The 16,636-nt window shown below is 41.1% G+C and overlaps 1 protein-coding gene across 6 annotated transcripts in view; it reads right to left on the bottom strand.

Annotated features, from left to right (window-relative positions):
• The window catches only part of MFSD6 (major facilitator superfamily domain containing 6), a 103,067-nt gene extending 86,768 nt beyond the window's left edge, over positions 1-16,299 (bottom strand). For 5 of the 6 annotated variants that reach the window (XM_073218389.1, XM_073218385.1, XM_073218388.1 and 2 more), the window contains exon 1: positions 16,061-16,299. The gene's annotated coding sequence lies outside the window, so the exon portion shown is untranslated. Of the gene's footprint in view, positions 1-15,477; positions 15,597-16,060 lie in introns of those variants that run through there. The other variant, XM_073218387.1, reaches the window with a different exon arrangement.
• Positions 16,300-16,636: the final 337 nt, after the last annotated feature.

Raw genomic sequence — 16,636 nt, 5'->3', positions numbered from 1 at the left:
AACCAGGAAAACCTCAAACTGAATGAAGAAAACAATCAACAGATGCCAACAACAAGGTGACAGGAATGCTAGAAAAACCTAACAATGATTTTAAAAGAGCCACCAAATACTGGCACAAGAACAGACCCATAGACCAATGGGACAGACTAGAGAGTCCAGATATAAACCGAAGCATATATGGTCAATATACGATAAAGGAGCCATGGACATACAACGGGGAAATGACAGCCTCTTCAACAGCTGGTGTTGGCAAAACTGGACAGCTACATGTAAGAGAATGAAACTATTATTGTGTAAATCCACACACAAAAGTAAACTCAAAATGGATCAAAGACTTGAATGTAAGTCATGAAGTCATAAAACTCTTAGAAGAAAACATAGGTAAAAATCTCTTGAACATAAATATGAGCAACTTTTTCCTGAACACATCTCCTTGGGCAAGGGAAACAAAAGTACAAATGATCAAATGGGACTACATCTAGCCAAAAAGCTTCTGCACAGCAAAGGACACCATCAGCAGAACAAAAAGGCATCCTACAGTATGGGAGAATATATTTGTAATGACATATCTGACAAGGGTTTAACAGCCAAAATATACAAAGAACTCACATGCCTCAACACCCAAAAAGCAAATAACCTGATAAATAAATGGGCAGAGGATATGAACAATTGTCCAAAGATGAAATTTAGATGGCCAATAGGCACATGAAAAGATGCTCCACATCACAAATCATCAGGGAAATGCAAATTAAAACTACAATTAAGTATCACTTCACACTAGTTAGGATGGCCAACATCCAAAAGACAACAACAAATGCTAAAGAGGATGTGGAGAAAGGGGAACCCTCCTGCACTGCTGGTGGGAATGTAAGTTAGTTCAACCATTGTGGAAAGCAATATGGAGGTTCCTCAAAAACTAAAAATAGAAATACCATTTGACCAGGGAATTCCACTCCTAGGAATTTTCCTGAAGAAAACAAGATCCCAAATTCAAAAAGACATATGCACCCCTATCTTTATTGCAGTACTATTTACAATAGCCAAGACATGGAAGCTATGTAAGTGTCAATCAACAGATGAATGGATACAGAAGAGGTGGTACATGCAAACAATGGAATACTATTCAACCATAAGAAGAAAACAAATCCTACCATTTGCAACAACATAGATGGAGCTGGAGGGTATTATGCTTAGTGAAATAAGCCAGACAGAGAAAGACATATACCAAATGATATCCCTCATTTGTGGAATATAACAACAAAGCAAAAACTGAAGGAACTGAACAGCAGCAGACTCACAGACTCCAAGGGACTAGCAGTTACCAAAGGGGAGGGGTGGGGGAGGGTGGTTGGGGAGGGTGGGAGAAGGGGATTGATGGGTATTATGATTAGTTCACATGGTGCGTGGGGGGATCATGGGGAAGACAGTGTAGCACAGAGAAGACAAACAGTGACTCTGTGGCATCTTACTACACTGATGGACAGTGACTCCAATGGGGTGTGGGGGGGGGGACTTGATAATATGGGTGAATGTAGTAACCACAACGTTTTTCATGTGAAACCTTCATAAGAGTGTATATCAATGATACCTTAATAAAAAAATAAAAATAAAATAAATAAAAGAGCCACCAAAAAAATGGTTCAGCAAGCAATTACAGACATGTTTGAACAAATGAGAAAAACAGAAAACTCAAGTACAGAAATCAAAAGTCTCAGCAAAGAAATATTAAGAAAAACAAGGGAATTTTAGAACTGGAAAATATATAAGCAAAACATAAAAAAACTCAATGGATGGACTCAAAAGCAGAATGGTAGAGAGACAGGGAAGAATCAGTGAACTAGAAGAACAGTAGAAATCACACAATATGAACAGAGAAAACTGACCAAAAAAAAAAAATTTAACAGCGCCTCAGGGACCTGTGGGAGTAAAACAAAAGATCGAACATTAATGTCATCTGGGTCCTTGAAGGCTAGGAGGAAAAGGGCAGGGCTGAATACTCAAAGAAATACTCAAAGTTAATATTACACAGCAGTTAAAGGAACAAACTCTTGATACATACAATAACCCAAATGAATCTCCAGAGAATTACAAAGAGTGGAAAAAAGGCAATCTCAAAAGATTCCATACTAAATGATTCCATTCACACATCATTCTTGGAATGACAAAATTATTGAAATGGAGAACAGATAAGTAATTGCCAGAGGTTCATCAGGGAAGGGAGGCAGAAGAAAAGTCGAGGTAGCTACAAAAGGGCAACAGGAGGGATTCTGGTTGTGATAAAAATATTTTATATCTTGATTGTATCAATGTCAGTATCCTGGTTGTGCTATTGTACTAAAGTTTGTAAGATGTTACCATTGAGGGGAAATGAGTACAGGATAAATGGTGTAAGTCCAGGGAGAAGAAATCCCGGGGCAAAATATCTCTAAAACCGAAATCAGTCAAAGGGAGAAATAATTTTAAATCTGTTTATTGCTTACAAACTGCAGTCTGGGGCCGTTTCTCTCTCCTGCTCCTGCAGAAGCAAAACCGGCCCTCGCCCTCACCTCTCAGGTACAGATAAGCCCTCCATTGCCCAGGTAATTACCCACTGATATGGAGATGAACTTCTCTCCACCCCTAAAGAATGATGCAAATGCACTAAAGTCATACTTCTTTCCACCCATGAATGCCTATTGATTTTACCCACACATGGGCTATCTCTCTGTTATTTCTTACAACTGTATGTAAATCTGCAATTATCTCAAAATAAAAAGATCAATCTTAAAAGTGAAGGTAGTAGTTACCCTTGGGTGAAGTAGTGACTAGAAGGGATTCTGGGGTGCTGATAATTTTGTTTTTTTAATCTGGGTCTTTATTATAGGGATGTGTCCACTTTGTAAAAAATCACTGAAATATATTATTTTCAACAAAAAAATTAACATATGAAGAAGCAAAAAAGAGATGAAAGTAGGAAAGAAAAAACAATACAACTACAGAATCACCCAGAAAGTCGGGAATCTAAAAAACAGGAACTCCAACAAGAGAAAATTAAGAATAGGGAGTTGTTTAATTTCAAAAAAAACTTCTCATAACTGAAAGACAGCAGGTGTCTGACTGAAATAACCCACTGAGTACCTAACATAATGGATAAAACAGACCCAAGACAAAGCAGGTCATCACAATTTCAGAACATTAGGACAGACAGATGACCCCACAGGCTTTCAGAGAATAAAATGTATCACACAGTAAGGATCAGGAACCAGAATGGCTTCAGATTTCTCAAAAGTAACACTGGAATCTATACCAATTATCATTCAAGTTTGTAATAGACATTTTACATATTCAATTTCTCAAAAAATGTACCTGTTCTTCCTCAGGTTGTGTATGACCAAAACAAGTCAATAAATCAAGAGAGAGTAAGACATAAAGGAGTATGACATGGCATAAAGGAAATAAGAGCCCCTAACATGGGAGAGAGGCAAATGGAAGATGCTCTCGATGCTGAGTGGAGATCCCAGGATGACAGACACAAAGGACCACCAGTCTAGCTGGGCATGTGTGAAGGCTCCAGGACAGAGTTGGTCAGCAAAATGACACTGACAAATACCAACACATCTCAGTGCCCTGAGAAGAAACTTAACTGGTGAAGAACTTGGGGATGAATCGGAGTAAGTACAGAGAAAATTAAGCAAACCACATACAATTAGAAAACAAAAAGTTGCACATGAAAAGAAAAACAATCTTAGTTTACTATATATGTCTCAGCTGTGATGATGGTCTTACTAATGTAAATAGAGAATACTAGACTGACCCCCAAAATTGCCTCATGACTACATTGGGAAGATAGGAATGAGAAGGTTGAATGCGTATTAAAAGTTGGGGCAGGAAAGACTTAACTCCATATCCAACATAATGGGAAAATAATACATATGCCTATATTTAAAAATCAAATATAAAGAATACAAGCATTTCATTTTAAAACATAGGTGAATATCAAAATAATATCCTAAAAGGCAGAAAAAGTAGTTGCCTCTGGGAGGGGAAATGAGGGATGTTGTAGAATCTTTTCTTTTTATTTAAACAACCCTTATAAACTTTGCACACAACTGATTTGAAAAAGAAAAATCAAAACTAGAAAGGAAATATGCAGTCATATGGGCTTTGTCTTTATAAAAGAAAATAAAAGCAGCTACTAGTAACTTTCTATCAGATTACAAATAGTTTTCAGAATTGTACAGAATGAATTCTGACTGCATGAATTCCAATCAGGTGGCCTTTAATTAATTATCTTCCATATATCAACTGCAGAATCTTTTTATCAAGTAGGTCAGAATAGGACACAAAGTTCTCTTAAAAGGGCGTAAGCCCCTGAATTGTCCAAGTGACAGTCAAGAACTGATACTCAAATGCTAATTCGAAGCTGCAAAATATCTTATGTTAGGATGTTGATTTAAACCGTGGTGAAGGGTTTAGTCTATCCTCTCCATCTTATTCAAATGACTTCTGATTATCATAAGGTTATGCAAGGTTTCTCTTTGTTACTGAATCCAGATGTTAAGTAGATCTCAAAATATCAACAAATGCTTTGTAGTTTACAGGAAATGTTCCTGTAATACTCAGTACCTTTTATATGAATTTCAAATCTAATAATACAAAAACTTGTCACTTCAATTCAGGACATTAATGTTTAGACTCAATATTTGCAGGTCATATTTAGATTTTGAATGAAAGGGACTGAAATAATCACACTGTAAACACAGAAGCAAAACCAAGTGTAGCTGCAAACATCTGTGTAAACACAGGATCAGGGACAAAAAGAAACAAATCAGCCAGAAAAATCTATTTTAATAAAATTAAAATATGTCTCAAAGTAGAGTGTGCTTGGTTTAGATTACACTTAATTTGCCATAGGATTGACAAAGCAAGTACAAAGAGCAGTAAAATTATTTATATGCTGAGTGAGGTACTTAATCTGTTTACAAATCAAGAAGAGACTATTAAGTAGCTCACCAGCATGAACCCATTAAACGAGTATTTTGTTTTAAGCTTCTAAGTCTTAAGGATTTTTTAAAAGAAACTTTAAAAAAAAGAAGACATTTTTATACACAAAATTAATTTTTAAAAAAAAGCAGGGAAGTTTTCTCACTTAGCTCTCCCTGATAGTAATCAACACCATTACTGTGAAAATGTAACACAGCCATTTAAAACCTGCAAAGATTCTACCAATACCCACACTGAGTTATTCAAATGACTGGAATTTCTGAATTATTGATGAGAGGTGATGAAGTCATTCTTGTTAAAATTGATAGTTTTCTTCATTAAGCATTTAAATTGAAACTGTTCAAACATATATTGAGTTATCCACAAATGTGAGCAATGAAATGGATTCAACTTTTGAAGGGAAAGAAACCCTTTTATAAAATATCATTTGAAGTACACTATTTGGAATAATTGCCAAAGGCCAGATTTACAAACACCATAATGTAGAAGCACCTTAACCAGCAGTGACAGAGAGGAAACAATTCGAGACTAACACGGAAAGGGAACCTCCCTGCACCACTGCCATCATAACTCCATATTGCCTGGAGACCAGGAAGGAAGCTGCAAAGCAGGGACGTCCACTTTTTGAGCCGTTGGAGCTAGTTCTACACCATCAACTACTTTTGACCATTCTCTATGGTTTTGAGCAATGTGAGTCCTGGAGCAGGACTGTAACTACTGCTGTCCTTTATTATCAGCACAGACATTAGAGAAACCACTCTAAATGAGTCTTAGAGTCTTGCTATTCACATACACTCTTAAATATTCAGTTCACCCCCAGAATTTTCCAGAAAAAATTCCTCAGAGGCACAGCATTCAGCGTCAATTCCAACAGATCTTTTTTCAATAAGGGTTGCTTTAGAATCTGCTAGACATTTAGCCAATGCTATGAAAAATAAAAAGAAGGTGAATTTTGTAACAGCTATACATACTGTAAGGGCATTCAACACAGTTGAATGATTACTTTGGAATCTTCCTCTTCCTTTTGGAACATTCTGACGTGGCTCCTTTGTGACTAAGCCAAATTATGAAAGAGTCAAAACTGGTTCTAGTCCTGTCAGCCCAGTTTGATGCTCCAGTGTTCAGCTTGAGCCCTCCAGGCACTCAGCGCTGCCCACAGACTCCCAGAGCTGCTGCCAGCCACATTCCACTCGGGCTGACACTCCTCCCCAGAACCAGAGCCCGCCATCTTTGCCAGTCTTGGTGGACCCTTCAAAACCTGTCTGCTAGGTGACAAACTGATCCATACAGTGATTAATGCAAACACTGTAGTTGCCCATCTTGACAACATACTGTATTTTAATAAGGGCTTGGTGGGCTATATTATTGTCATCATTATTACTGACTGCAACCCAGCATTTAAGTAACACTTGCTGTGGGCTTAACATGAGCCAACTCATTTAATCCTTGCAATATTCCCTGGAGTGACATGGTAACTTTCCCCCTTTACAGATGAGGAAACTGAGGCACAGAGAAGGTAAATAATTAGTCCAAGATCACAAAGGGAATAAGTAGCAGAGATGGGATTGAAATTCAGATAGTCTGTGCTCTTAGCAGGTACTGTGTCCAATGTATTGTGCAGCTACTAGACAGGGATGTCAAAACTTGGTCTTGGGCCTCAAAGACTTGCTTTATAGTTGATAAGATGTGCCCAAAACACAAAGAAGATTTAAATTCCAAGTCAGACGAAAAACAGAAGAGAAGTCACATAGCTCCAGATAATTAACAAAAAAGTTACAGACAATGGGGTGCCTCCAGAGTTCTGAGTAGAGAGCCCAAGCTTCATATAGGGGTTGTCAAAAGGATGAGGGACTTAACTTGAACCTTGAAAGATATGTAGGATCTGCCTTAGGTAAAAAGATGAACAGGAAAACTATTCCAGGATGGGGGAAAAGAAAAGTGAGTAGGCAATCCTTAAAAGGTTATGCTGGGGCTAAAGGGCCTGTGGCTGGCAGAGGGCCAAAGAGCACACAGCGCTCTACGCAGCAGAGGGGCAACAGGCAAGAGCACAAACACCACATTAGAGTTATACTGAAAAGACAAGACATTCCTTTTTTTTAATCCAACAGATACAAATTTAGCACCAACAACTGGATGGGATGCATGCTTGGTGATCAATAATTCTGATGATGAGATGCAGTCCCTGCTCTCAAAGTCCAATGGGTGAAAAAGAGACAACACGCTTTGCTCTGTGTTCAGACAGGTGCAAGCACAGGTGACACAGGCATCTCTGAGGTGGGGCCTTGTGGGAGTCTTAAAGGATGAGTAAGAGCAACCGACAGGGGAGGAGCAGGTGAAGGCCCTATCAAGAAGGGCCTCCTACACACTGTTAAGGGGTTACTGAGTAGGGGATGAGAGACCCACAGCTCTGTCACTGCCTAGCTCTGTGGCCCAGGGGAAACTATCTGAGTCTTAGTCTCCTCATGTACAGAATGAGGAACATAACTCTTTTCCATTAGGGTAGCTGTGAGGATGAAAAAGTACAATGCATGTTGAACTCTTAGCACAGTGCCTGGTACATAATAAAAACTTGTAGGTACTATTTTAAGTGCAATGGAAAGCCACCGAAGAGAGTCAAACAGAAGAGTACGCTGGTCACGGCTGCGTTTCACAAAGGTCATTACAGCTTCAGTGTGGAAAAGAGATTAGCAGGGTTTTGCTTCTGCAACCACTACTAAGGATTTCCTAACATTTTACCTTTTATTACAGTATCCTGGTCTTAACACTAATTATAAGTACTAAGAGCCTGCAACTGAATCATTTTAAACAATACTTTATGAATTTTATCTAATGGAATCTTTTATAACATCTGTAAATAGAATTAACTTGCAATATTTCCCTCCTTCCCCTTCGTCTGGAGATGGCTCTAACACCTAAGCTGTTATAGGGCTTATGGGTAATTTTATTGCTTTTTTTATAGATTTTTTTTCTGTTTGCCCAACTAGCCTATAAACTCCTTAAGAGAAGAGTTCTTAGAATACTGCCCTTCACTCTTATAAGCTTCCAGTTCATTTTAGTTATTGTTGACAATCACCTGATGGCAATATCACATAAAATATTTTACTAAAGTGTAATGTGAGAGAGATTAACTTTAGGAAGTGCAGAGAGACGTTCCAATTGCTTTCCTGGCTTTGGCAAATCAGTGCCTCTCTGAGCATCCCTTTCCTCATTGTAAACGGGGATAAAAACACATACCCAAACCAACTCACAGAGTGGTTCTGGGACTTAAACGAAATAAGGTATGAAAAAGCATTTTTGTAATCCAAAAGCAACATATGAACATTTGGTGTTGATGGTGGTGGTGGTGTGGTGGTAGTGTGGTGGTGGTGGTGGTGGTGATCTTATTCCCCAGGTATAGTTCAAAAAATGCTAGGCCTTATTTTGCAATTATTCCAAAAGTATTCTTCCCAAGAGAGTGTTCTAGAATTCTTTGGCACCACCCCTGAGTCAGGTTAACATTTTACCCATCAAAGCTCGTGAAATCATGTTCACATCCACTTCCACTTCCACAGCCTAACTAGGGCAGGGGGAGGGCTGTGCAGCCGCTGGCTCACTGGCTCACTGGAGAACACTGTTGGATTATGGATTGGAACGATAATTAAGTATCTCCAGGCCATAAATAACTATTCATTTAAAATACAGTCCCCTGTAGGAACATTTTAATTATATTTATAAATTAATAAATGTGAAAAAAGGACCTGAGATCCTAACATATTTCCCTGAAAACTGCTAAGAGGGTAAAAGGAACAAATCATTTTCATCTCTTAAGAGTGTGTATATGGACAATAGCCATTAGACCTAAATGGGGCTTTATTAATAAAAGCCAACTGGATTTTCATTTTGACTTTGCGAAGACACAGTTAAACATCAGTACAAATTTTTGTAATTTAGGTCCTTAGACCATATCAGCCATCATAGAAACAGATTCCTATTTATTTGTTTTACGCTTTTGATGAAATACTGTACCAATCAACAGCTTTTAGTATAAATTTGAAGCATGCCTCAAAAGCCACCTTTCATATAAACTTCCTGTCTTAAAACAAGCCCAGTATGAGGAATAGTTCATATATTACGGCATGAAAAAGAATGTTTTTTAAATTTCTATCTTTTGAGTTTCTCCAACAAAAAAATCCAGTAGATGTTCAAAATAGGAAATGAAATCAATCGAATATGCTGTTACTGATACTCTGCATTTATTTGTCAAGAAGAAAAGCAATGAAGGGATTTAAGGGGGTCCCAGAAACTTTGTAAAAATAGAACCAGTGCATAGTCATTTCCCCTTAACAAAGGTCAAGAGGCAGATAGGGCAAAGAAAACGTTTAGGTTAACCAAGTCAGTAAACAGATTGGGTTTCCAACATTCATTGTACTTTAACTGCTGAAACTTAGACACCATTTCCCCACTGAAATAATATTACAAATAATGGTCAGTACCCAGATATTGAACCAAGAGTGCTGAAAGAACCTACGCATTAGAGAGTGCATACCTGTTCAATTAGGGGATATTCTTCCTACTTTTCACTCTGGAATGCCAAGAACAAGTCTCCCAAGAGAGAGGTCCACCCAGAGCTTCCCTCGCACCCCTGTTCAGCCATTGAAGCACAGCAGTGGCCATGGAATCATGTGGCACTTGCTCCTCCAGAGCAATAAATTGCAACCTGTGGGAGTCATGGAATCACTGCCAGCAGTCTTTGAAAGCACTGAATAAATGTGTCAGACACAAGCATTCCATTCATTTTCAAATGTATATTGATGCTGCCATCATACATTCTTTGGCTAATAAATGTTAATGTAATCCTCATTAGCTATCATCATGTACTTTCTCAGATGGAAGACCCTACAAGCACAACTATTTTCATGTGGGAGCCTGGGAAATCTATCAAATTCAATCTATTGAAATGGTGTCTTCAAACTCCTTCTGGGTAACAGAAGGTACAGAGTTAGAAGAGGAGAGAGAGAGGAAAGGATGGGACCAGGTCAGCACCAGCAGAGGCCGCAGTGAAACTGGGAGCCACAGTCAGTTGACATTAACATTTGAAAAACTATCTCTATTATCAATTTACTATTTCAGTCTTTCAGAAAAAGATTTATTACATAGCCCATGAATACTTCAATATACATGCCACACCAATACTTTTGAAAAGGAAAATATTCAATGGTAAGGATGAAAATTGACAGGCACTCTCCTTAACTAGGAGTAGAAGTATAACCAACCTGTCTAGAAGCAGACATAAGTGTAAGGATGTTTATCTCAGCAGTTTTCATAATAATCAAAACTGAAACAAAGTAAGTAATTAGTAATGGGAGCAGTTAAATTATAGTCTATCCATATGAGAGAAAAATAGAACCTTATATCCATAAAATGAAGAAGTTAAAATAAATAGAATTTAACAGAAATTAAATAGAATGGAATATGGGAAAATGTCATGATCTATGCATCACATTAAGTGAACAAAAGCAGGACATAAACCTCTATGTATTATAACAGTTTATATTTGTACATGTAGGCACTGCATTCAAAATACATTTTAGAAAAAGACGTAGGGAAAATAATGCCACAATGCTACCAGGTATTTTCTCTAAGAAGTTACTTTAAATTTTTTTCTTGTACTTTGCTGGATTTTCTTCAGTGAGCACTTATCAATGTTAAAATACATATTTAAAAGGTGTTATTTCAAATACAAGATACTTGGGTGACAACTGGGACACCCTTGATCCTGGGCTTCCTAAAAGGTCCTGGGAAGTTGCTGAATTGTAGTCTCCTTATCCTGCATACCAGGAGAAACAACAGAAAGGGCTCTGAGACACGCTTCAAATATACCACACCTTCAAAACACAGGACCGGGAACCTCGGTTTTGAGGAAAGAAAATGTGTGCCATTTTTATCCTTTTGATAACACGAAAAGTCTTTTATCCCAACTCCCTCATAAAGGTGATGGGTTCCATTTGTTCATTAGTTAAACACAGTCCCACAGAATTTATCTTGAACTTGAATTAGGAAGGCACGTAGAAGGTGACTAGGCTGGAGCAGACCAGTGCATTTCTTTAAGGTCATGGACAGTGTGCCCGTCACTTCCTATGGTTCTGCTTTACGTTTAGTGTGAGTTTGAGTTTTTGCTTTGGGATTTCTCTGTTGAAAGAGGCCTTGTTCACCTTGAGTCCAAGTGTGTTCTGCCTTAACCATGTAAAAAAGTGCCCAGAGCAGTTATAAGAGAAGAATTCGCCAGTAGGGACGCACGCCTCCACCGTTCTGGGCTCAGAGTTCCTGTGGGAGCCCTGGGTCCACTGGCCACGCCACCGCTCTTCCCGAGGGTGCAGCAGGCCCCACGCTGAGGCGGCCTCCTGGAGAGCAGAGGGGACCCAGCAGCACAGTAGAGGTCTCTGTACATAGCCACACAGGCAGCTAACTACCAGCCTAGGCTCCTGGCTCACTTTCCCTTGACACAATTCGGGCTTATTAGACACCAGTTCCTGTTTCTAGGTCTCCTTTTATCCTCCACAAAGCTACACCAGAGCTCCCTCCCACCACTGCTGATTCATGATGTCCCCATCTCCTCATCTCCCCACAGTCCTACTCTTGGTCTCAGATCAAAACATTTCCTCAGAGTCTTTCAAAGTTGGACTTCACTGTTTTCTACTTGAAGAATGTTCCCTGGTTTTGTCTCCCCTTCTCAAACATCGAAGGTTAAAAAAAAAAGGCATCTCAGCCCTCCTCTCAATCCTCTTTCATACTTCTGAAATACGGGTTTTCTAAGAGCCTTGATTTCGTCCCATCTGCCCTATTCTCTCCCAGTCCATCCCCCACATACTAAATGCAGCAGGACACCAGGTCATTATGTAATAGAGTGCCGTCAACACAATCATCAGCACATCCCCGGCTCGGCCACATGCACGACACTGGACTAAGGCAGACAGAGGGTACTTTCAACACACACAACACTTGGGGTAGTTTTTGTTGGCACTGAGATAGGGGTGTGTATGTGCTTGTATGCTATGTAGAGCCACAAACTAGCAACCAGAGTTGCAGTATCTACAGCAGACACATATTAATACATAGGGGCTCAAGGTGTAGGTATTGCCCTTTTTTAAATTTGTTTTGTTTTGATTTGGTTTTCTGTTTTGGACTCAGCACCAATAAATAAGTCATAGCAAATGACTGATAGTTTCCAAAAACCACTCTGCCAACTAACTTAATTTAGACAATGCCATGTTACAAAATAGTAAATATTTTCTAAATATGGAGAACAAAAAACAGCTACAAAGCAAATGTTACTGAAATTCAACAATAGGGCCAAGTACTAAAAAACATGTCATTCAGGATTTAGGACAACAAATCAGGATGACACAGGACCTTCTCGCCCTCCAAAATGGTAGTGAAATACAGTAAATGGCCATAGACAGCACACAAACAGAATGTTCGTGATGGACACATTAGGTGTTTTCACTGCCCCACACAAATTTCACATCAGATATATATGTTTGCTTTTCCCAGGCATCCAAAATGCTGTGCCCTGGAAAATGCCACTTCAGTTTAACTTTGAGCAAAGAAGTTTTGCCCAAAGTGGCTTTGAACTAGGGTAGGATTTTGCATTTGATATTTGGGTTTAAAGAGAACCTATTGAGCATCAGAGCTTCCTACATCAAAAGACTGAGATTTCCCTCTATCTAAAACATAATTAGAACTCTAAATGAAATATTAGATGACACCTAAAATTGTCAGAATCTCTCTTAAAAATAATTTTATAATTACCTTTTTCTCAGGATTGCCTATCGCATTAATACTGAACCAATCTTGTTCAGATTTCCTTCATGTACCAAACACAAGAAGCATATGTTTTCTTGTTTTGAAAAGTCTGAATGTATTTGCCCCTGGATTTCTAAGTCTGAGCAGGGAAATGTATTAATTTTTAAGGATTCTAAGCAATGACTTTTTAAAATATTACATAAAACAATGAGCAGAATTGTATATAATAAATATATACCATATCTGTATCAGACTAGATTAACTTCATAATAATCTGCTGTTCCTCAAATTGTTACTAAAAATAATTACACCTGAAGTCATCCAGGATGACACAGCAGGTAAATTAACTTCTCCTACTCCTACCTTCCTTGTAAAAAACAGTCGTACTTCCAAAGACAGCCTCCACTAACCAGCAAGACCAGGAAGGCATTCTTACTCCTCTAGCTTAGCATATAAACTGGGGTGTGTGCCAAAGTATTCTTACTGAGGAAAAATGGGGTGCTGCAGAACATGCTATGCTACTAGAAAAGGCCAGACCCAGCCATCAAGACCATCAGCCTCTGCTCCTACTTCTGCAATCCCTGGAACCCCACCTTTCTGTTTGGTCCCAAGTCTCCTTTCAGTTCTCTGACATTAGAGAGTTCAGTCACATTCAATTTCTTTCTTATTTTGGATTTTTATCAAGTGGATCAAATCTATGCTTTTCATTCCCCTTTTTAGTTTATGTAATAAAAGAACACGTTTGTTGCAATTTTTTAAAAGCCCAAACATAACGTTATAAAGGAAAAGGACCGTCATCTCTTCAGCCCACCCCACTTCACTCAGGTAGCCACTGTCAACAGTTTGGAGACAAGGTAGACGAATGCGCATGCAGACTGAAGTATATGAATGCAAGTCTCTTGTGCCATTTCCTTTTTTTACTTCCTATCTCCTGATTTTTCCCCAGACCCATGTACCAGAGCAGCTAAACAGACACATTTACATTTACTGCATTCCTCCCTTTTCCTACAGTGAGATTACTACATCAAGATTTGCTGAATATCAAAAGAAGTCTAACAAAAAACCTGTCAGCCTAGTACTAAATATATCTTCGGTTCTCCTAGTTTTTGCACTCAACCTTCAACCTAAAAAATGACACATCTGGTGAGAACAAATGGATAAATATATAAGCATTAATACATGTGCACAATATATAGATTATTTTACATAGATAATGATAACATATGTAATATATGCACACTGGTAGGAAGTTAATCATCAAAGGCAAGAAACAAAGAGAGGAACCAGTGTAGGTGGTGAGGCTTAATGGGCTCAGAATAGGGAGGAACATTGTGTGGAGATTTCCGGGGCTTTGGAGCAAGAGACACAGGGGTCAAATCTTGCTTCACCTTTTACTAATTATGTGGTTTGTGTAAGTTCTTAGCCCTTCTGAGCTTCCTTTTCATTATCCACAGAACTGGGGAAAAGACTTACCCTACAGAGATTTAGGAAGTAAGTGTTTAAGATGGTGTCTTGAATATAGTAAGTGCTCAAAAAATGCCTTATTACTGTTAATGCAGAAACTATGTATGGTAGACTTGGTGATCCAGTACTTCACACCACCAAACACCTGCAAACGTTGCTGTTTTGTGTATATTTGTGTTTTGGTTTGCCTTCATGTTTTTATGTTTACTTTATTTGTATAGATGCAGCACATGCTTTAGAAATAAATTACTGCAAACGTGCCTAGTAGCTTAATGAGTTACTGAAATACCATCCGCTCTCCTCCTGCTCCCACAGAGTGTCTTGCATTGGGCTCAGTAGCAATGTCCCAAGGCTCATCCTATGCAACCTACACCTTATTTACCACTTGTCATAAACACAAGCCATCTGACTACCATGAAATAACTGAAAATATCTTCCATGTCTGTTAAGGATCAGCAGCTTAAAAGTACCACAAGCTGACCTTCCCAGTGAAGAGGCCTCCTATCCTGTCCTTTCACTTCACAAGGCCGTCAATGACACATCCACCTTTAGCTGGCTACTTCCCCATGGTTTGGGGAAGGGATGGTCTGCAGATACCAGGGATCTAATAAATACACGTCTGCTTTCATCACATGTTCTCAGTCAACTGTACGTCCACCCACCCTTTACATTCACATATATTGAAGAGGTTAGATTTCCATAAAAATCCTAAACTTCTAGAACAATTAGGGGAAACTAGGCCACTGTACTATCCAACCACCTCCTTTTACATGTGAGGCTCAGGAAATGTGACAATTATTTAAATACCAGTTGGAATTAGAACCTCAACTCTTTAAGGTTGTTTCCTGTGACTAATAGGCAAGGTTTTATCTGTTCCAGGAGCTCTGTAAGATATTTATTAAATATTTTTGGGTGAAAGGAAATGTTTATGGTTGTGACTGTGTGGGGGAGAGGCAAAATGCACCATGAACTGTCATTTAAGGGTAAGCAATCCACCTGTCTGTCCATGTGGAGAGATGTAACAAATGAGGGAGGAAGTTGCATTTGGAATTTTTCACCACCCTGTCTAAACTTACAGGGGGCTGTGTAGGGAATATATGGGACCTAGGAGGGCCAGTAACTCAATTATTGTCTCAAAAGAGCTCTAGGGACAAGTTAAAGTACAAGATGGGGAATTTCTCCTAGGAAGGCTGAAGGCGGGCGGGGCAGGGGACTGGGGGAAGTTGGTTTTGTTTTTCGTATTTTCACCTGGGGAATCAGACGCTGTCAATTTCCTCCTCTTGCCATTTAAGTGGCCAAGTCCTTGTCACTGGAGCTGTCCCGAGGTTCTCGCCTTCCCCTCCTCCAGGGGATGTTTATGACAGGGCAGCAGTGGAGCTGGGCAGAGAGGGCGCGGGCCCAACTCTAACCCTCCCACCCCCGCCTTGCCCACCCCTGGCTGCTGCCCGCGCCGGGCGAGGGCTCCCTAGGGCAGCGCCTTTGTTTTCCCTACTCCAGAAACGTTTGCGGAAGTGCTGCCCGCGCCGGGCGCGCCAGGGGTGTCAGCTACAGTCTCTTCCCAGCGCCCCACAAAGATGACAGTCGACACAGAAGCCGAGAAGAAGGGGGGCGACAGGGAGGAGGGCGCCCGAGGCTGGGGGCGGAGACACCCACACACGCCCTCCCTTTGGGCCGATGCTCTGAAGCCCCCGTTCCCCGACAGCAGGTGTGCGCGCCGGAAGGGGGCTCCCTGGCCCGGCGCAGCCGGTCCCCTGCGGAGGAGGCCAGGGTGGGGTGGCCCGACCGTCCCCGCCGAGCGCTCCCCCTCCCTGCGCGCCGGGCCCCGGCTCACCTGCTGCGGGCTGCGGCGGCGCTCAGCTGCGCGGGGCGCGGGAGGCCATCTCCCCCCGGCGCGGGGCGGCGGCAGTCCAGGCGTCGCGCACCATCTCGGGCGGCCCTCGCTCCTCGCGGGCTGCGGCGGGCGGGGCGGGGCGCGGCGGATGGATGCGAGCCGGGTGGGGCAAGCCCTGCGCCCCCGCCGGCGCGACCTGCCCTCCTTCTCCTCCTCCTCCTCCCCCCAGGCCGGGGCCTCCGCAGCTCGCTACCGGCTGGACCCGTTTCAGGGCAGAGCGCCGAGCACCCGGCGCCAGGTGCAGCGCTCCGCCTCCTGCTGCGGCGGCGGCGGATGCGTCGGCGGCCGCTCCTCCCGGCCTCCCGCCCGCCCTGGCGGCCCCAGGGGAGCCCCGGACCAGCCCTGCTGGGGACGAGGCAGAGGAGGAGAAAGCAGACGCCGAGGTCCTGACCCCATCCTCATCCCCCCCACCCCACCGCCCAGACATAGGATGCAGGCCTACCTCCCGGGCGAGGAGGAGGGAAGTAGATGGCCGCCCTGGTGGGAATTGTAATAATAATAATGATAGTAACAACA

This window comes from Manis javanica, chromosome 12 (assembly GCF_040802235.1).
Source record: "Manis javanica isolate MJ-LG chromosome 12, MJ_LKY, whole genome shotgun sequence".
NCBI lineage: Eukaryota > Metazoa > Chordata > Mammalia > Pholidota > Manidae > Manis > Manis javanica.
This window is presented reverse-complemented; position numbering and strand designations above follow the sequence as displayed.